Below are 21,183 nucleotides of genomic sequence, written 5' to 3' on the forward strand. Positions count from 1 at the left end.
ATTCCCAGAGTATTTCCACATTGTCAGCAGCACATTATTATATAGAATGCCAGGGTATATTTCCGTGTTCATTACTCTTGCCACTACAACTAACAGACCAAGACCATGCCACGTAAAACATCCCCAGACCATAACAGGACCTCCACTGTACTTAACTGTTGGCACAACACACTCAGACAAGAGGCGTTTCCCAGAATCCTCCACACCCAGGTACATCCATCTAATGTTAAGACGGAGTAGCGCAATCCATCACATGATAGAATGTTCTTCCATTTTTACAGTTCCTATGCTACAATACGCAGTCACTGCTATCAATACAATATAACGCAGTGGTGAGAACGTATGGCATGCATGCCGCAGGGGGCACTCAGAGACCTCTCTGTGGACATTGCATGCCATTCGTTACTAGTACTACTAGAAAGCCAGTGGGTCACGGGGCCGAGCTGCTCCCCTCCCTGTCTCCACGTGCGCCTGAGGACACATGACTGGGCCACTGTCGCTAGTGGGGTGCCACAGGGTTCAGTATTGGGCCCTATTCTGTTCAATATATTTATCAATGACTTGATAGAGGGACTGCACAGTAAAATATCAATATTTGCAGACAATACAAAATTATACAAGATAATTAATACAACAGACGACAATGCACGGCTACAAACTGATGTAGATAAGCTGGGGGCTTGGGTAAAAAGATGGTAAATGAAGTTTAACATTGATAAGTGTAAGGTCATGCATATGGGCAGGAGAAACGGATGTCACCAATATACACTAAATGGGGTACTGCCAGGGAAGAGTGAGATGGAAAAAGACCTGGGGGTACTACTTGACTGTAGACTTAACTGGAGCAATTAATCCCAGTCAGCTGCTGCAAAAGCAAGTAAAGTTTTGGGATGCATTAAAAGAGGTATACGTTATTCTTCCACTATATAAGGCACTTGTCAGGCCTCACATAGAATACTGTGTACAGTTCTGGGCACCGGTGCTCAGGAAAGATGTTGCAACTAATTAATAAACAGAATGGGAGGACTGGAATATCCAGAGAGGATACCAAATAACTATGTATAAATACATTAGGGGACTATACAAGGATCTCTCTCAAGATCTGCTTATACCCAGGACTGCGACTGTAACAAGAGCGCATTCTCTACGTCTAGAGGAACAAAGGTTTCATCACCAACACAGAAGGGGGTTCTTTACTGTGAAGGAGCCCTAGCACTGGCGATAAAATTGCGCGATGCAAGAGTAAGTGAAAACATAGAATTTTGAAACAAATGATTTTCCATGGTTTCCTTCACATTTGCAATGTTTTCACTCATGCATTTTGCGTTTTTTATCTCCTATGTTTCCCTATGGAGCCTCCTTTTTATCGCATAGCAAAGCCCAAACTTGCATTTCATTGTGCTGAGAGGGGGTGGGGCCTAGTGCTGCACTGGCATCAGAGAGGGCAAGAGGCTGCTCACCTGGCGATCTACTGGTTGGGGAGCAGCTCTGCAGCAGTAACAGATCCGAGCAGTCGGCAGAGGCTCGTGGTCGGGCGGAAGAGGCTGCAAGACAGCATTTGGGTGTGACAGAAGTGGCCAGGTGTGGGTCGGCTCCAAGAAGATCGGTGGCGGCTGCGGTCTCGGCAGAATGGTCACAGCCTGGAGGAGTGAGGTCTTCATGGAACAGAGACAGTGCAGATGTTCGGATGGATCGGCTGGATGACGGACCGGTGGCTGGTGGGTCCACAGCCCCTAGGCAGCCAGGTGAGATACTCTCCATGTCGGGTGTGTCCAATGCTTTTAGCCAGGTAGTGCTTGTGGGGGGTAGCTCAGGATGTGTAGAGGGTGGCGGTGCTGCGTTAGCAAGCGCTCCGGGCATAGGTGGTGAGATGGGGGTGCTGCTGGGTGTTATGTGGGAGTTGTTAAGGAGGCGGGGGATAGGGCAGGCCTCATTGCCTGTCGTGGCATGGAGTATCCCACGTAGTGCGTCATCCAGCAGAGACAGCGTTCCAGGCGGAACCTTGGCTGGAGAGACTCGGGTAGGACAGGCGGTAGGGGTAGCTGAGGCTTGGCCCTCTCCGGTGCCGGTTTCAACACGCAGGCAGGAGCGCCATCCACTATGGAGAGTGCCCAGGGTGGAGGCATCGCTGGGGGTTTAGAGGTTAGCCGATCGACTGGGGTGACGGTGGCGGTGCAAACGGAGAAAGATGGGGAGGGGATTCACCTAGATGATAGGGCCAAAGGCGAGGTTTATGTTTGCTTTGATGGGCCCTTGGGGGCCCACTTAAAGAAGGAGGTTAGGGAAAAAATTTGGAGGGATGAATATGTGGATATATTCTCCCTCCTCCCCTTGGAAAAATTTAATTTGGACAAGGGGAAGAGAATCGAGTACAAAAAGGAGGATGAGGAAAAGCGGAGGTGGCATCTCATTCCGCACACGTTCACAAATTGGCTCCAAGCATTTGCCATACTGGTGAGCATGATTGGGGAAAAAAGTGCTGGACAATTGTTCCGGGCTTTTCTGTTATCTGAACTCTATAGGCGAGGCCTATCGGGTATATGGGGGCAGACCTGGCTGCGCTATGATGAGCAGTTCAGGCAGCAGAAAACGGTGCGCACATCGATAAATAATAAAAGAATGCTGGGAGGAGAAGGGGGGCGAGTGAAAGGGGGATGGGAAGAAGCAAAACAGCGCAAAGGAGAAGGAGTCAGTTCCAGCAGCGTGGAGAAAGAAGAAGCAGGAAGCGACAGCGGAGCTAAGAAGAGTCCCACTCACCTGCCCTAATAAAAGAGATGGTGGGAGGTGTTGTTAGGGAGATTCGTCATGGCAGTGGGAAGGATTCTTTGGAGTCAGCCTAGAAGGATAGTGGGGGGAAGGCAGGGGCTGGATAGCTACCTTCCCCTTTGATTGGTTAGTACGTGGGCTGTCGGCTCTTGGCTTTGCAGGGCAGTGCTCTGCAAAGACGGTAGGAGTGGTTAGCCAGGTTATGGCTAACCGGCCTCGGGGTCGGGAGGTCCGCGACTAGAGGCTAGGTGGTGAGTGGTGGGCTTCCCAAGTCTGTCGACCTGCGGAGGGAGGAGTGGCTAGTGAAATAGTGTTGCCCGAGTCGGTAAGGATGCGATGGGTGATAGGTACAACTATTTCCCGTGCTTGGTGAGGCGACATTAGTTTTCCAGGGTTCCAAGGATCTCTCCTCAGGTTTTTTCCACGGGGGTAAAAATGTTAAAATGTATTAATGTTATGTTTGTTAATAAATATGGCTGCTGTGGCCAAATTTAATCCAAGAGATGGTGTTTGTGGTTATTCAGGTAGCGGGAGGTTGGGGGGGAGGGGGTCACAGTAGAGACGACTTTGTTATACTCGGTCATAAATGGTAATAGTATTTGCACCTTGTATATATGGTATGTGATATTTTAGTGTCTGCTCTGAGGTAACCTATCTGTACTTAACTATTTGTTACACTGTTCCTAAGCCTGTAAGGATAAGTGCACACTAGTCGGCTAGTTTCTTTTTGTTAGACTGAATGCACACAGGCGGAAATTCCGCAATTAAACGCTGCCATAGGTTGGCATTGGTTTATGCAAGCCAATGCAGACAGAATCGATTTTGAGGTTACTGCAGGGGCATAGGGTCGCATCCCACTGCCAGAATGTCGCAGTCGGAATCTGGCCTGGCCTTCTGCCGTATGCATGTGTTTGTGTGAGTTTCTTCCATCTATTCCGGTTTCCTACCACACCCCAAAAACATACTAATAGGTGAGCTTATACTGTGAGCCTCAATGGGGACAGAAATCCATATCATGTAATGTAGAGTGTGGAATATGTAAGCACTATGTAAATGAGTAAAATAAATAAAAGAACAATTTTATATATGAGAAGCAAATGAGTCAACTCACAAGGAATATTTTTAAAGAAAATCTAAAAAATGAAAATATAATATTGTAAGAGAGTTTTAAAAACTAAATCTGTCCGACATGAGAGGACCTTCCCCTCCCATTAAACCCTGTTCACTTTTTTCATCACTTTTAAAAAGTAAGAAGAGAAACTCAAATTGCAAAAAAAGAAATCCCTTTTTTATGCAAATAGGGCTTGTGCCAAATTTGCCACTTCTGTATATCAGTTTTGTAACATACAGTCAATAATAATAATAATCTTTTTTATATACCGCCAACATATTCCGCAGCGCTTACAAGACAGGGGAAATAAAACAGGACCATGGTTACATGAAGTAATTAATTGATGGAAACAATAGGGGTGAGGGTCCTGCTCCAACAAGCTTACATACTACAAATAGTGGGGTGATACAGAAGGTAAAAGGGCTGGAGATGTGCACAGTATGGCGAGGTTGAGAGTGAGGGATGCTATACACACAGACAATGGTCAGGCCGTATAGTGGCAGAATCGGTATGACTGCAGATGCCAGTTGATTACGGCTAGCAGGAACTGCAGTCGGTAGGACAGGGAGCATGTTATCAGGCAGAGTAAAGAGGGGTTTGGTTTAGGGCACATGTGTCAAACACAAGGCCCGCGGGCCGAATCCAGCCCGCTGCCTTGTGTTATGTGGCCCGCGGCGTGCCGATGCTGCTCACCACTGCAGCGCATTACCAGCGGGGATGCCGCAGCTCCCCGCTGGTAATCGCGCTGTTACCACTGATCCCAGCGCACACGTCAGGATCCTCCTCCCCTAAGTCCCCTGCTCATCAGTTCCGCAGGAGAGGACTCGGGAAGGAAGCGTTCCGGGCTACACACTGACGTCAGTGTGCATCCGGGCTCAGGGCAAGCAGAGAGGGAGCGATGCTGACAGGAAGGAAGAGGTAAGTATATGGGTTGGAGGGGTGCTGCTTATTACTGGGGGGGCTGCTAATTACTGGGGGTGGGGCTGCTTATTACTGGGGGGCGGGGCTGCTTATTACTGGGGGGCTGCTTATTACTGGGGGGTGCTGCTTATTACTGAGGGGGGCTGCTTATTACTGAGGGGGTGGTTGCTTATTACTGGGGGGGCTGCTTATTACTGAGGGGGTGGCTGCTTATTACTGGGGGGGGCTGTTTATTACTGAGGGGTGGGGGCTGCTTATTACTGGGGGGGAGGGGCTGCTTATTACTGGGGAGGCGGTATTATTGGGTGGGGGGCTGTTTATTATGGGGGGGCTGCTTATTACTGGGGAGGGGGTATTATTGAGGGGGGCTGCTTATTACTGGGGGGGCTGCTTATTACTGGGGGGGCTGCTTATTACTGGGGGAGGAGGCTGCTTATTACTGGGGGAGGAGGCTGCTTATTACTGGGGGTGGGGGCTGCTTATTACTGGGGGGAGGCTGCTTATTACTGGGGGGGCTGCTTATTATTATTACTGAGGTGGGGGCTTATTACTGGGGGGTGGGCTTATAATTGTAACGTTGCTATGGGGGTTAATATTACTAATTTGGCCACTGTGGGGGTCGTTATCTTTACTGGGGCTACTATCAGGGTCACTATTAGGGCTCATTCACATGGGTGTAATTGTATTTCGTGCGCACAAATACGCTGCGTATTTGCGCAATCAAAAATCACTTATGCCTGTATATTTGCGTACGTAAAAAGGAATGTAGGTGGGCCCATTGAAATGGTGCGCAAATATGCAGTGAATACATAGATTTCCTGCGCATTCACCATGTATTTGCACGGCCCATTCACTCCAATGGCCTATTGGGGTGCGCAGTACGCAACAAAATATGTCATGCTGTGTGAAAATATACATCATGTGAATGAACTCATTGAAATCAATGGCTTCTATTCACTGCATATAATATACACAAATACGCTTGTGTGAACAGGCCCTTACTGTACTGTCTTAGGCCCCCTGCACATGGGCGGAAATTCCGCGGCGGGGTTTCCCGCAGAATTTTCGCCCGTGGAAGCTGCCATAGGATTGCGTGAGAAAACGCAATCCTATGCAGACGGCTGTGATTTGTCCGTGTGAAATCTTGCACGGAAAACAAATCGCGGCATGCTCTATTTCTGTCCGGGGCAGCCGGCACATCACAGAGCCAGAGCCGTGGGAACAGGTGAGTGCCGCGCTGGTTCCTGCAGGGGCTTGGTTCGGGTCCCACTGCGAGATTCTCACAGCGGGATCCGACCCGGCCGTCTGCAGGAGGTCTTACAATCGTCCCTTTGAAGGTCACCATAAGCCTGATGTGGCCCTCGGTGAAAATGAGTTTGACACCCCTGGTTTAGGGGATATGGTATGCCTCCCTGAAGAGGTGTGTTTTTAGAGCACTCCTGAAGTTTAGTGTGTTAGTGATGGCCCCGATATTCTTTGGCAGCGTGTTCCAGAGGACTGGTGCTCCTCTGGAGAAGTCTTGGAGGTGGGAATGAGGTTTGAATTGAAGGGGCACTTAGTCTGATTTCGTTAGCAGAGCGGAGGGCCCGGGCTGGGTGTTGGATTTAGATGAGGGAAGCAATGTAGGGCAGCGTGGTGCTGTGGAGAGCTTTGTGGATGAGGGTAGTGAGTTTAAATTGTATTCTGTATTTGACGGACAGTAAGTGTAAAGCTGGGTATCATCAGCATAGAGATGGTACTAAAAGCCAAAACTCCTGATGGTCCGTCCAATGGGGGCTGTGTGTATGTAGAAGAGGAGGGGGCCGAGGACCGAGCCCTGGGGGACCCCAACAGCAAAAGAAAAAGGAAGGAAGGTAGAGCCAGCAAAGCAGACACTGAAGGAGCGTTCAGACAGGAGAACCAGGAGAGAGCAGTGTCCTTTAGCCCAATGGAGCAAAGCATACTGAGGAGGAGTTTGTGGTCAACAGTGTCAAATGCAGCAGAGATCGAGGAGGATCAGTAGAATTCTTCTCCATCTTTTTTGGCATGTATCATATACTCAATATAGTTATGCTTGGAATTTTAAAAACTGCAGAGATCTTAGGGTGACTTCACACCTGCGTCCCGGGTTTCTGCTTTCCTGCTCCGTTTGGGGAGCCGGAAAGGGGAATCCCTGTGGTCAAAAGGCTTCATATCAGGATGGAACCGAACAGCGGACTATAATGGGGCTCGTTCAGTTTCCACCTAACTGCCTGGCTTTTAGACAGAAGAAAAAGCACTGCATGCAACACTTGTTCTTCCGGTATGTTAAGGCGGATCTGTGGTGGAAGGAGGATCCAACGCAGATGTGAAGCAGTATATTTTATCTTAAACAAGTTGATAAGAAAAGTATTGTCACACATTTATCTTAAAGTGATATTCCCACTACAGTAAGTTATCCTTTATCATGTGGACAGGTGTAATTTGAATATCCCTTTAAGTAATACTAAATTACATACAGCACAGAATGTAAAGTACTCAGTTGCACATTCAGTAATTCTATGTCACAAAGTTATCATCAACTATGGAAAACTATTATACAAATAAATCTTAGGGTGGCCATACAGATTACACAGCTGTCTGCAGAACCATTTTTTTACACCCCTCCATACACATGCATACTCGGATCAGCTAAGCATACATATATTCTACAGGCAGTGAGGGGGAAAAGCCAATTTATCTCCCTGAGAAAAAAGGATTGAGCTGTTGAAATCCAACTGCATGATCCTTATCTCACCTAGGATTTGCCATCAGGGAAAGCTGGGAGAACCCCATACGCCAGGGGCGTAACTATAGGGGATGCAGAAGATGCAGTTGCATCCAGGCAAAGGAGCCTTAGGGACCCATAAGGCCTCTCTTCTACATATAAGGAGCCCAGTACTATGAACAAAGCATTACAGTTGGGGGCCCTCATACAGATTTTGCATTGGGGCCCAGGAGCTTCAAGTTACACCTCTGCCATACGCATTTGATAGTTGGCTGAATCTGGTGGGTTTGGCTGATATATATCTAATATGTATTGTCACCTTTGATCCTGGACCATTTGCTTCAATATTATACTGTGATTACATTGTTTCCAAGAATAATCTGTTATTTGTATGCAACTGAAGCCTGCTCCCTGCTATCCAAGTATAGGCATCTGTTCATTCAGTTTTTTTTCTATCATCTCTAAACAGTGATCCCCATCTGCTATTAAAACAATCCAAGTTGATTCAACATGGGGGCTGGAACACAATTATGAGGGATGCCCAGTTTATTATGACTAACTGTACTTATATGTTAAAGAATATGCTTCATACTCCCTTGCCGGCCTTATTTAGCCAAACTTCAAAAAGGCTCTTACTATGTTTATCAGAAAATAACAGTGGTGGACATCGAAAATTACTTTTGGACTCTCCAGACACAGTATCCATGATAGAACGCTATCCCTTTCACTGGAAGTCTCTTACATAAAGGCTGTAATAGAGTACCATTGGTTTCAAAGGAACATCATTGTCTATTCATTTTCAGTCAATCAGATTTAAAGAGAATCTCTCGGCACTTTGGACGACAGGAAACTACCAAGACTGGGTTCATACCTGATAGAAAAATCTGCCACATATCTGCTAGTGGGTTTCAAAGTAGATCAGTAGTAAAATCCTCTCCATCTGCTGCATCATACCAATTGCGAACCAACAGAGGAACCTAAAGAGCTGTTAATCAAGGTCAGAAGAAAGGGGTTCTGGATGGCATAGAATCAAGAAGCCAGGGCAATTCCGTGGTTCAGGAACGCCTATCAGACACCCGAAAACTAATTACCATAAGATATGTGAGTGATTAAAACAGTTTTTTCTGTTATCCTTCCAGTATTATCAGCAATATAGGTATGATTAAACTTGATTCCTCAGGACCTATTCAGTCTTATGAGCAGTTTGGTGTTGTCAAAACTGCTGACAAATTCCCTTTACACCGCACATCAAATACAATGTAGGCAGGCCAAATCTGGCCCGACACCTCATGTTATGTGGCCTGCCACCTGTGCAGCAAACCTAACGGGCATTCTATTCACCCCATCTGCAGCTCTGGTTCAGAGGTGGCAGTGTAGAGTCTGTCACCGCTGACCTCCCCCTCCTTCCCTGACGCCTGTGTGCGCCATCCTGTATGCCGCACAGATAGACCATCAGACCAGATCTGCAAGTTGGGTGAGTGGAATGCCTGTATGGATGTTGCCCAGCCATAGGCCAATAATTGAGTCTCTATTACTACTGGGACTACTATGGGGGTTACTATTACTACCTGGACGAATATAGGGGACACTATTACTACAGACACCACTATGACGGTCACTATTAGTAATGGGATCACTGTTACTACTGTACATAACCATGGAAGTTCCATCAAAATTTAACTTAAAGGGAACCAGTCACCAGCTTGGAGCTGGTGAAAGCAATATTATCTAAGGAAAAATAAATTAGAGAGAGTGCCAAAGCTTTGTTTATTACAGCCCATACTGCAGTCATACCTAGTAAAATTTAGATTTAATCCTTCCTGCACTCTATATAAATGAACCAAGAGTGGTCCAGGGATGGCCAGGATGGCCTCTGCTGCCCGCAGTGCCCTCCAATCCCTGGCCTGTCTCTGTATGATTCATATCCACAGACTTATCCAAATCTCATGCAACTACAGGCCGGCACATGTGCAGATCATCTCAGCCTATTCTCGGCTGATTCACTCTTATGCGTATGTCCATGGCTGCATGGTGCATTTGAGAGATTTGGACATCATACATAGACTGGCTGGGGATTGGAGGACACTGTGGGCAGTAGAGATAGTCCAGGCTTGCCCCTTAGACCATGCAGAGTTCATTTATAAAGAGCACAGCAAAGATTAAGCCTATATCTTACAAGGCATGATTGCAGTATGAGCTATGGCACACACTCTCATTTTTTTTACCCTAGATGCCATTGTTTTCACTAGCACCAAACTGGTGATATGTTCCCTTTAATAGGTGATAATATGACATTTTTTTTAGTAAAAACAAACAGTAATATGTCTACTCATTCAAACAGTACTGAAGATATATTACAAACAAGCTTGATTTACATTTCAAGACCATATGGTCAATGTTAATCTGGGACTAAAATAATGATGACCTATCCTCAGGGTAGGTCATGATTGTTTGATCAGTAGAAATTCGAGTGAGTGATGCATCCTCTTGCCTGTGATGTCACATCCAGTGGTCACATGGTCTATGTGCAGCTCAGTTCTATGTAAAGGTCCATGAAATGAATGAGATTGAACTGTAATACCAGGCACCGCCATCACAAAATGTACATTGTTGTGCCTGGTATACATTGAAGGGGCCAAGCCACTCACATAAACACCACAGCCTCTTCAAACAGTTGATCGCTGGAGGAGCTGGATTGGATATTCATGACCTAGCCAGAAGATAGCTCATCAATATTTCAGTCCCAAAAAACACCATTAATAGTGAGGGGGTCGGATAATTAAGCCATGCACCCTCATATTTGGTCAATGTATCGTTTTAATGTGTATGGCAACACTTGATGGCCCCAATCATGCGTATTTGTGTAGTGACCCAGACTTGTCGCTACATAGAGAGTGTACATGGTTATTTTAAATATTTAAGTTTACGTTAATAATGTATATAGTTTATTTAAATATGTGTATGTCACTTTAATTATGCAGGAGCTAGAACGGATTTGGTGATTGGAGGACCAACAACTCCCAGTTAGAGGACAGACTAGGCACCTGTCTAGCCACAGAGCTCTATGCTCAGGGGAGGACCTAGAGCCTATATATAACTCTACGCAAGTTCTAGCAAAGTCAGTAAGTCTACAGCTGTTATTGAGAAGAAGAGCAGTTTCTTTAGCAGGTAAAGAGTGTAGAGAGAAGCTAGAGTATTAGGCTGAGTAACTAAGAAATAGTGCAGTGAGAAGGAAAGGTGTAGTTAAGAACGAGAGAAGATTAGAATAAGGAAAGAGAAAGAAAGAAGATTATAAAAGAAAAAAAGGAAGCTCTAAAGAAAAGCTGGAAAACTGGACAGTTAGAGACAGAGACATACCCCACATCTGAGAGAAGGTGGCAGATACGATGCAAGTATAGAAAGCGGTATCTCAAGTGACTGATACGACACACTGTTCCGAGGGCGGTATCTCCAGTCACTAAACTCTGGATTGCTGTCTATGGGAATTTGACCGCTCACTATATTTGCCATATGAAAATTGTAAGCTTTACTAATTCAGGGACAAATATGAATCAATGATAAATCTGTTGCCTAAGTTGTATCTTAGTAAGTACTGTCACTACCACAAATTCTAGAAAATCTTATTTCTGGTTTCTCTCTTTTATGGAATGTACCATTTACTTTACAGCTAAAGATTTATCAGATAGCCTGTCCAGGTCTGATACATGAAAATCAATACACATTTCATCTTACATTGGTGGTGTAATAGATTGCTTCAGTAGAAAGTAAAGGCATCTAGCACCCACAGACCTACAGTAATGTACTGTATGCTGCAATAATTGGAAGTCGTGATGATAGGTACATGGAACATTCTCTGGTCATAACTGATACAAATGCCTACTATCCTACGGAGACACAGTTGCAGGAACTGGTCTCAAACCAGAAAATAGGGTCTCAAATAGGCTTTTTTCTTACTATAGTTCTATATTCTTACCAATATCACATAAAACATACTCTTAATATATCAAATATCGACAAAGCTACTGATCTCTGTTTTATACTTTAAGGAGTCAAACCACAAGGGTTTTGCAACTATGACACTGTTGCATACTAATTAAAGCTCTTCAGACCCCTCAGTCTAGACACTCTGTTACCAAGCACAATCAAACTTTAACAAATATGACATCGCAAGATACTTGAGATATTATTAAGATGCTTTCAGGTTTCAGTGCAGAATATATTTACAAGAGTACATTTTGGTTGTTACATAATGCAATAATCTGCTTTTAGAGGTTTACAGGAATCATGGCCATGTCTGGTTGAGAAAAGGATGGTGAAGGCAAAGAAGAAGTGAAATGAGGTAAAGAATAAATCTAATGCAGCTAAAAAGTGATTTGTAGATACACAAATCAGTTGTACGTTATACATAGAGTGTACCTGGTTTGTAGCTGGTTTGACATAGTTTGAGACTGCGTTCACGGATGAACTCTTATTTGTTTGAATAATGTTATGCTGCTAGGACCCCCACTGATCCTGAGAATGCATTCTGAAGTGTGGGCAATGGAGGATGCACATCGATGTCTCCTCTTTTTACACTTCAGTGGGACCACTGGAGATAGCAGAGGTCAAGCAGTTAGCTATCTCCGGCAGTCCCACTGCAATGGAGCAGAGACACACATTGGACATCCTCCACTGCCCACACTTCAGGATGCACCGTGTCTGCATTTCCAGTATTGGTGGTGAACCAAGCGGCCGGACCCCAATCAATCAGAAAGTTTTTTCCCATGGAAAGGAGATAATTTGCTGCGATGTGACAACTCTTTAACTTTATAACTAGAGATGAGCGAGCATACTCGATAAGGCAAACTACTCAAGCGAGTAGTGCCTTATTCGAGTACCTGCCCGTTCGTCTCTAAAGATTCGGCTGCCGGCGCGGGTGACAGGTGAGTTGCGACGGTGAGCAGGGGGGTGGCTGGGGGAGAGAGGGAGAGAGAGAGATCTCGCCTCTGTTCCTCCCCGCTCTCCCCCGCCGCTCCCCGCCCCCTGCCGGCACCCGAATCCTTTGAATCCTTCTGCTTTAAACATCCATAGGCAAAAGGTCTCATCTCCCAAATATGCTCAAACCTTGTTCATACCACCTACCGCACACAATTATCATATATAACTAGATGGGAGCGGGACTTGGGGGATGATCTGAGTGAGGAGGAGTGGTCTCAGATTTGGAGATCTACCAATCAAGGGGTCCATAACATACTAATGTTGGAAACAGCATTTAAATACTTCTACGTTGGTATTTGGTCTCAACCCGAACTGCACATGCAGTCCCTGGCTAGTCTAAAGAATGTTTCCAAGGTTGTTCTTCCCCTGGAGACATGCTCCACATATGGTGGTCCTGCCCTAGAGTAAAAAGACTTTGGATTAGGACATACTTCCTAATTCACTCAGTAATGTATCACAATCTGCACCAAAATCCATGGGAGGCTCTGCTGAATAAAAAGATAGAGAATATACCCCCAAATTCCAGGAAGTTGATCTCTTTTCTTTTCTTAGCTGTAAAACAAACTATTTCCCATTCCTGGCGTAAAGCTTCTCTGGACTTTTCTGAAGTTAAAAACCGAAAAAATTGGTATCTGATAAATGAAAAGCTAACCTCGATAACAGAAGATAAAGGTGATAAATTTCTTAGCATATGGACTCCATGGATAAATTACACCTTTCCTACAGCGGGGTTGAGCCTACTAACCTAAATATAATTTCTTGGTACCTTTGCCCCTCGGGGCGGCAGCCCTGGGAGAGAGGAAATACCCCACCCACCCTACCATTCTTACCCTTCCCTATCCCCTCCTGGAAATGTAATTTGGCCCTGGCCTGGCCTGGCCTTTGTTCATTACTGGATAATGTTCTTTTTAAAAATAGTAACGAAAACATTACTATTTGGAGTGATCCAAACAGTTAAGAGATCATTGTCTTGCACAAACAAGGTAAAGGATAAAAAAGATAGCAAAAGCATTGAATGTTCCTAGAGATACAGTTGGAAACATAGTTCATAACTCACAGCTTCAACATTAACAGAACACTGGCTGCACTACTGGGATGTGGCAAAAAAAAGAAGCTATTACTACCGGTAGCTGCCACCAGATTCCTGACGAGACTCGTGGTCAAAAGCCCTCAAGTGACTGCAAAAGATCTGCAACAGGATTTGGTGGCAGCAAGCCTATTTAGGTTTCCATTTGCATAGTAATGAACATACTAAACGCTGAAGGTCTTCATGCTAGAATTCCAAGACATAGACCTCTACTGAACCAAAAGCACAATTAAAGTCTGCTCCAGTATGCTCAGAACCATATAAGAAAGCCACAGAAGTTTTGCGATTCTGATTTGTGGAGGGATGTAACAAAACTGGAATTCTTCATTTCTATGGATCAGCGGTATGTCTGGAGGAGGAAGAATGAAGCATATGCCGAAAAGAGCACCCTGCCTACAGTGAAGCATAGCAGTAGCTCAGTGATGCTCTGGGGCTGCTTTGCTTCCTCCGACAATGGAAACTTGTAGCATGTGGAGGATACCATGGACTCAATCCAGTAGTAGGAAATCCTAGGAAAAAATGTCATGCTTTCCCTTGATGAAGCTTCAACTGGGGCATCATTGCACCTTCCAACAGGATACTGATCCCAAACATACCTCAAGGTCCACCAAGGCTTGGTTTCAGAAGTCCTGGAAGATTCTGGAGTGGCCCTCCCATTTGCCTAACTTGAACCCCATAGAAAATCCTTGGTGGGATTTCAAGGTGGCAGATGCAGCACGGAAACGAATAATATTAGGCTTCCTTTTTAGCTTCATTTAATTCACTGAGAAAACAGGATAAAATAAAACTTTTATTTTTCACAATAAAAATAATATATATCTAAGTTTAAGTGTTATTTATTCCTGCCACGCTGTCAGCATCAGTGTCATGTGTTTAATTTTGTGAAAACTGTAGCCTCATTCAATTAAAAAGCACTAAATATTCTACCCCAAACATATCTCTTATCGCTGACAGTGCGGCAGGAATGAATGACACTGAGCTTAGATATATGTTATTTTTATTTTTAATGTGAAAAACAAAGGTTACATTTTATGGTTTGTTCTCAGGAGCGCTGTCAGAAACTGGTCTCTGGCTATTCATCATGTTTGCTGCACATCATAACAGCAAGATGGAGCTCTACTAAGTGCCAAAGACACTTCTCATGAAAGGGTTGAATAATTCCAAGGCTGCTTTTAGGAAGGATTCTATTCAGGGGTTGAGACCGAGACTTCTGTAGTCATTAAATGTGCCATTTTATGTTGAATTTGAAGAAGCCACTTGTTATATTTGCTGTGTTGAGCTATTTCAAATGTTCAGTTGTTCTTGTTTAATTGTTTTGGGTTTTTTTGTTCAGCAAACAGCTGAAAGTTTGTACAGTTGGCAAATAAGTGTAGTTTCACATCTGCATCGGGTCCTCCAGCTGGAGGTTCCATCACAGATGCGGCTGAAATTACTGGAAGAAAAAGAGCTGCATGCTGCGCTTTTTTTACTTCCTAATATCGGCCAGTTGGACGGAAAGATGGAGGAACCAATTATAGTCAATGAGGTCCACCTGGCCCTGGTCGGTTCCATCCAGAGATGGAATAGTTTGGCCGTAGATATTCCCTTTTCCTGCTCCCTGAATGGAGCAGGAAAGTAGAATCCCCAGAGCAGATGTGAAAGCAGCCTGAGACCGGCTACACATGAACGGAATCCGCAGTTGGCGTCTGCTCCGAGGATCCGCAGCAAATACCGTACAGAACATGCTATGCAAAATCAAATTTTTTTTCTACACACTTGCGGGAACGAATTGCGATTTTCACGAGCTGAGGAAAGATTTCAGCGTGTTCTATTTTTGTGGGGTGTCCGCACAGACGGCTTCCATTGACGTCAATGGAAGCGGTCTGACCTGTAGCCCATCCGCAATTGACATTGTCTAGCGATGACGCAGGAAAAACACAGATTCGAAAAAAAAATCTGTACTGTGCATGACTGACGGTGAGCCGCCATGGCCAGATTCCCCTGCGGGCTCCCGCATGCTGAATCCGACCCGTCTGTGTGGAGCCAGCCTTAAACTGATTTGCAATGGGGTTGAATCATTTTGATTGCAATTGTACTTCATATGAAACGGCTGACTACTAAAGCAACTAGGCAGAATATAGGCCACCACAAGCCTACCATGCTGTTAACATAGCACATGGTGAATACTGGACGATTTTTTGATTAATATTGTTTATTTCTGGAAGCCCAGTTTGTTTAATACTAACTAACACCCTTCTCTTTATATCCATTTGTATGATTAGTATAGATGGAGAAATAATTTAGGCGATAAATTGCCGTGCGCACATTCTGAGGCACAGTGTGTGTGTCTATGGTAACAACGCTTACATTGCATATCCAATGGAAAATGCATCACACAAGCTGGAAAATATTTTGTACAGATGGTTGTTTACAGCGAATTGTGTAATATTAAGGATGGTCTGCTAATTATTTTCATTGATGGCATTTAATACTGAATTCAGCTGCAGCTCCATATAAAACTTCTCTCTACACTGATCTTAGATTAGTCCTAGCAATGATGTTCCTGTGGATTCTTTAATTTTACAGTAGTAATCAGATGAAATGAAGCGATATAAAAACTTGAGCTAAAAATGTAAAGTATGTGTCAGTGTGCAGAATTAGACTACTCATTAAATGATTGTCCCCAATTAGTGTTAAGATGGCTTCACACGACCGTTTGCGCAAATACATTTGCCGTAGTTTATTTGCACATGAATGAGGTTTGAAGAGGACTATAATAAGGGGTTTGTGTTCGTCTGCGCATTGTACTGTAACTTTTGCACACACAGGGCCAGTTCACAAGCGAGTGTGACACTCCCTTTCCGTGGAATAGAATGGCTATTAAAGCCTAATAAGGGCCAGCTGTCTTCTTTTTCCTGCGTTTTGCGCAGTGTCACATCCTTCCCCTCATATTTACACACCTCCCGTAGACTTCTGTGGGACTTTGGCTGCGTAAAACACAGAAAGATAGAGCAGGTCCTGCTCTTTTGCACGTGTACAAAAGCGCTAATGAGAACAAACCCATTGAAATCAACATGTTTTATTTTCTATGTTTAGCGCAAACAGATTTTGCGTGCGCAGGGATGTGCACAAACACGCTTGTGTGAATAAGTCCTTAAAGTCAGAAATTTAAAAAGCCACTCCGATGACATTTTTTTTTGTAACCACTCCCCTGTATATTTAAGTCAACTAGTCTTAGGATGGTTTCACACCTGCGTCGGGGATTCTGCTTTCTTGCTCCATTCAGGGAGCAGGAAAGGGGAGTCCCTGTGGCTGGGCACCGAGGGAGAAGATCCCGGCGGCCATCTTCAGCAGGTAAGTAAGAAGTCACCGGAGCGCGGGGATTCAGGTAAGTGCTGTGCGGATTTTTTTCTAGGTCCCTGCATCGGGTTTGTCTCGCGCCGAACGGGGGGGCTGTTGAAAAAAAAAAAAACCCGTTTCGGCGCGGGACAACCCCTTTAACTCCCTTCAGTTGGGTCATGTGATCTCATGATGACCGTCTGAGAATTACTTACCATACTATTCTCTCAAGGGGTCACCAAATCTCAATCTCCAGAATTTCCTGTGTGATTAAATTACATGCATTGTACCACGCACACTGTTCACTGAGGGGTCACCAAATCTCAATCTCCAGAATTTCCTGTGTGATTAAATTACATGCATTGTACCACGCACACTGTTCACTGAGGGGGCACAGTAACTCCTATCCCATTACTTTTGATGATAAGAGACTCCTGTAACACAAGCACAATGAAGGAGATGATAGTTCATCCTCCATGAATGTATACTTATGATCTTTAGCTTATTTAGGTGAATGTGAAGGTTGATGATATTTTCACTGTCCTCCCAGCAGGAAGAGATGGTACAGGCTGTAGCTGTTCATGTGATATTGCTAGCCTAGAATAGTGAAAGAGAACGCAAGATAGTGCCTGATAAGTATCAGACAGGAGGTTGCACTGCATAGACGAGTGTGTAGTATACATAGGAGACCTCCAGAGTGTAAAAGGTGAGGGGTGCAGGGATGGAAATATGTATTTTTTACCGGAGTGCTTCTTTAAAAACTAAAAGTTCAAAGCCTTTATGTTGTTTTTTTGACATTGATGTAATCATTTACATAAGAATTAGAGTGATTTTCTTTATCAATACTGTGAGGGATTAGCATTTAGGTTCGGTAGCAACCTGGGCATAAGCAGTCAGAGACAGTGACACTTGCGATAAAGTCTTTAGTCCAGGCTTTGCCTGAGTTTATTTCCAAGCAAACAAAGCAAAATACAGGCCTTAACATCAGGCAAACATAAAGTAAATCCTGCTCATCTGAGCACTTACTATACATGGAGCGTCCCTGTCTACACACTGGTAACCAAAATGGCTCCTGCACACAGCCAGCCAGGACTCTCAGACATGCAGAGGTCTCAGCTCTCCCCTAGGCCCTGTAGGCCCAGGCTTTATAAGGCCTGGTACCAGCCTCACCTGGTACGTGGGAGTGACCATCCCACCCTTCGCTTTGGTCACTCCAGGAAAAGCCAGCCCGGATTATGTGGCTTGGAGCCACTTACTTGCTACAGCGTGTTAGTAGTTTAATGCTACTAACACTATACTGCCGGCTTCCTCCACCGAGCCCAGGCTGCTCGGTGGCACGTATCTGCCCAAGCACTCCCCAAAGCAGCATAGGAGAGCATCCTAGGTGAAGCATACCTGCCCTCCAGCACCTTGCCGGTCACCGTCTCACAATACTTATAGCTTAATTTATTTGGCCCAGCCATCTAGATGCTGGGCTCCCTCTCACACCCCTGAAACCTCACTACCCAGTGATGCAATCACAGGCTGCTGATGGGTTATTAAGGTAGCAGGGGGCCTAATAAAGACCTCTAATAAAGACATTTGTATATAAGATACCTGTCAGTGTTATGCTGAGAAGCATAATACACTACAATACAGAAGTATTGCAATGTATTACAATGATCAATCAGGTGATCATATAACTAAATTCTTTAGTGGGACTAAAATGTAAAAAGAAAAGGCTTTGTAAAAAAAAAAACTCTTCTTTTATTGTTTAATACATTAGTAGTAGCCAGACACAAAAGACCAGTCCTTGATTTTTATGAGCTACACAAAGCCATGCCCACCTCCCTGGTCACTGATTGATAGCTGTCTCTTTATGCACAGTAATAGGCAGAGAACAGTGAATCAATGACTGGAGGCCAGGGTGGGCATAGTTAGTTGCAGCTCATAAGGGCTCCTGCACACTTGCGTTTTTCTTGCGCGTTTTTTTAACGCGATATCGCTGCGTTTTTTTTAAGGCGATTGTCAATGGGGCTTTCTAATGTTAAAAACGCATTGTACAAAAATTGCAAAGCACCAACTTGTGATGCGTTTTTAACATTAGAAAGTCCCATTGCCAATCACGTGAAAAAAACGCAGCAATATCGCGTGAAAAAAACATGCAAGAAAAATGCAAGTGTGCAGGAGCCCTAAATATCGAGGATTACTTCCTGCAGTCCTCTCTGTGTGGCTGCTACCAATAAAATGCACATTTATCCAAAACTACTGTACAGATACACACAGCAGACATCACTGTAATCTCCGTACCTGTCACATCTTTGTGCTGAGAGCTGTGAAAATATGGTGACAGATGCTCTTTAATTAAGTTCAAGCCAAAGTAAGGGTGGACACGGCTGTAAATACATTGCCCATGAAATAATTCTTGAACATCTTTTCTGAGAACTCTACGTCATGCTTCTGCTATTCCTCTTAGAAATGTATAAATAAATTACTAACTGAGCATTACTATTCAAAGTGATGTGTCTCCTCATAATTTGACATTGACTGCACTGATTGAACAGTGACACTATGTAGGGAGACCCCAACTGGTCAACTCTCCATTGTCAATTCATTCATAAATTACTAGATGGAATAACAGAATGATAGCCCAGTGTATAGTTCTAGGAAAAGATGCTCTAGAATTGCTATATAATGGTGAATACAATTATTCATTAAAACAGATGTTTCAAGGTAGTAGACAGGTCCTCCCTAAAGGACTAAACTGCTGATGAGGTATCCTTAGGATAGGTGATCAATAGTTGATCAGACCACCACTCTGGATCCCCACCAATCAGCTGTCTGAAAAGGCCATGGTGCTCACACGAGCACTACGGTCCCTTCTTAGGCATGTGATGTCATATTTCATTGGTCACATAGCTTTAGAGCAGTTCAGTTCCATTCAAGTGAATGGGATTCAGCTGCTATACCAGACAGAGCTGCTATACAATCTACACTGCTGTGCCTGGCATGACCCAAGCTCTGCTGTCACTTCAATTAACTGATTGACGTTGATCCTGAGCAGCAGAACCTTAAGATCAACTATTGATGACTTATTGTGAGGATAGGAAATCAATAGTTTAGTCCCGAAAAATCCCTTTAAGATAAGTATTGCATCACTTCTGGTCGGACTTAGAAAATATACACATAGAAATCACAGCTCACGCATGTACTGAAAGCAGGTGATACATAGTATAATACTCTGTCTAAATGATAGATATTTTGCAGCACTGAGTGACAATACGTACATTAATGTCCAATTATATATTAGAGCTCATTCATAGGGGATTCTGTTTTCCTACTCCATTTGGGGAGCAGGAAAACAGCACCCACTGGCTGAATGGTTCCGTCTTATGACGTTGCCGAACAGAACCCATATGTGGGTCCATTCAATTTCCAGCAGTCCAGTGTTTTGCTTTAAGCGCTATTTCGTCCTGTTTTCTTCCAGAAATTAACAATGGAGGTTCCGGAAGCACAGACACTAATGTGAACAAACCCTTATACTAGTAAACGAACTCTGTAATCGTACATTACCAGAACGGTCAATCTGCCGATACACAGAAGACTTTCCAAACCACTGAGAATACTGGAGGTGTCACTAATCGCTACTGAAAACAAAACTTTAACATAGCAAAATTGACAGTAAAATGATGTACAACAACAAAGGCGAATACATATTAGACATTATACTGACCACTATCAGCTGATTACATCACAGTGTGACATTGTTCTGCCAATTAAACTGAATCAACTACCCTTCTATTATATTCACAATTTGTCACATATATCTATGATGCCTGTGTTGTCCTCGGAAGACAGTATAGCGCTTTTGCTTTGCAAGCGGTAAATGCTGATTTTTCCTTTGCATTATGTACACTTGATATACAGGGGTCAGAAATCCTAAGTGAAAGCCGTAGCATAAAGAAGTCCATAAATTAGAGCAGCATATTATTAGAGGATCACACAGCTAAAATACATGGAGTTGTAAACTACAGCATATTATACTTACTGTGGAGAGTACGGGTTACTCAGGGAGAAGATATGTCCCCCGTCACTTTGTCTCCATGCGCATCCCTCATCCTCCAGCTGATTTTGCTACTGCTGCAAGCAGCTAAGGGGAACAATACCACGTGATCTGCCATAGCTGAAGACGTCATGGTGATTTGCATTCTCAGCAATACAATACTCTACTGTACGTCACTGCCATCTGGTGGATAACTTTTTGCTAAACTTCACGTTGTAATGTTCCGCAAAAATAGT

At 44.2% G+C, this 21,183-nt stretch overlaps 1 protein-coding gene across 1 annotated transcript in view; it reads right to left on the reverse strand.

The window, feature by feature from the left end:
* The window catches only part of SYTL5 (synaptotagmin like 5), a 193,729-nt gene extending 172,726 nt beyond the window's left edge, over positions 1-21,003 (reverse strand). Inside the window, exon 1 of the mRNA XM_066599955.1 lies at positions 20,933-21,003. The gene's annotated coding sequence lies outside the window, so the exon portion shown is untranslated. The remainder of the gene's footprint in view (positions 1-20,932) is intronic.
* Between the last annotated feature and the right edge of the window lie 180 nt (positions 21,004-21,183).

This window comes from Eleutherodactylus coqui, chromosome 4 (genome assembly GCF_035609145.1).
Source record: "Eleutherodactylus coqui strain aEleCoq1 chromosome 4, aEleCoq1.hap1, whole genome shotgun sequence".
Lineage (NCBI taxonomy): Eukaryota > Metazoa > Chordata > Amphibia > Anura > Eleutherodactylidae > Eleutherodactylus > Eleutherodactylus coqui.